Genomic DNA, 1,691 nt, shown 5'->3' on the forward strand with positions numbered 1-1,691 from the left:
GGGGGGGGGGGTCGGTTAACAATGGGAAGGAGGGAGGGAGGGAGGAAGGTGCATCACCATTCACCAAATGATTTATGAAATTCACCCTGAGAGTTTTAACAATGGTTTTGCAGTCTTGTGTTTAGATGATGTGAGTGTATGTGTATGTGTGTGTGTTCATATTTATTTTTTTATTTTGTTTATGAGAGAAAGTGGTCTGTTGGTTCACAAGTAAAGAAATAAAAATGTCTTGTGGTGTGGCAAGTTTACTTCCCAACCACATGACTCCAGGTTCAGTCCCACTGCACAACACCTTAGGCAAGTGTTTCTGCTATAGCCTTGTGAATGCATTTGGTAGACAGAAACTGAAAGAAGCCTTTTGTCTATACATACATAGGTGTGTGTGTGTGTGTGTGTGTGTGTGTGTGTACATGCATGTGGATGTGTTTGATCTCCAGCATCTTTTGACAACTGGTGTTTATGTGCCTATAACTTAGCAGTTCAGCAAAAGTGACTAATAAAATAAGTATCAGACTTAAGCATAAAAAAATTTCTGGGGCTGATTCATTTGACTAAAATTCTTCAAGGTGGTGCCCCAAAATATCCTCATCAATACAAAAATGAAATGTTCATAATCTCACATGAAGAGTAGACAGTACGAGGAACAGGATGACAATTTTTGTTTTACTTGGGAATCTAATAAAGAGAATGGCATTAACCCTTTTGTTGCCATATTTCTGTTGAGATGCTCTGTGTTTCTTTCCATTAATTTTAAATATAACAAAGAATTTAGTAAAACAACTTAGTTATCATTCAGCTAGTGTTAGGAATATAAATTTTGACTAAGGTTTGGTGGCAGATTTTAATTCAAAACTTATGAAAACAAGACATTTGTACTCAGAGCCAGAAGCAGTTTCAGCCAGGCTGGTATCAAAAGGGTTAAGTCTCAGCCAGTGATTCTTAACAATATAAGATTAATATATTTATTTAGATGCTGGTGGGGCTGTGGTGTAGGAAGACTGCTTCCCAAGCACATGCTTTTAGGCACCCTGAACAAGTGGCACCTTGGGGGCAAGTGTCTTCTACAATAGCCCTGGGCTGACTAAAGCCTTGTGAGTGGATTTGGTAGATGGAAACTGAAAGAAGCCTGTCACATGTGCATGTATGTCTTCTTGCCTTGACATTGCATGACAGTTGTAAATGAGTGTCACCATATTAAGAGGTGTTCGTTTCTACTCTTCTGGTCATAGTAGTGGCAACTGGAAGGGCATCCAGTTGCGAAAAATCCACCTCAATAAATTCCAACTGACCAATGCAAGCGTGGAAAGGTGGACGTTAAATGACAATGATGAGAATATGATATTGTACACTATTGGTGAAATATAATCGAATGATATTTCATAAGAGAGAAGGCAGTCTTTAATTGAGGCAGACAAACGTTTTAGTACCAGTGACATGACAAGCAGGACACAATTCATGGCTGGTAAGAAGAATGACATCTAGCTATAAAAAACATGCCCCTCACCCCACTCCCATAAAAAAAAAAGCAGTGAGCTGCCAGAACTGTTAGCAGGTCAGGCAAAATGCTTAATGGCATGTTATCTGGCTCCTTACATTTTGAGTTCAAGTTTTGTCAAGGTCAACTTTGCCATCCATCGTTTTGGCTGTCAATAAAATATTACATCAAATACTGGGGTCAATGTAACCAACTC

The sequence above is a fragment of the Octopus bimaculoides genome, chromosome 7 (genome assembly GCF_001194135.2).
Source record: "Octopus bimaculoides isolate UCB-OBI-ISO-001 chromosome 7, ASM119413v2, whole genome shotgun sequence".
Classification (NCBI taxonomy): Eukaryota; Metazoa; Mollusca; class Cephalopoda; order Octopoda; family Octopodidae; genus Octopus; species Octopus bimaculoides.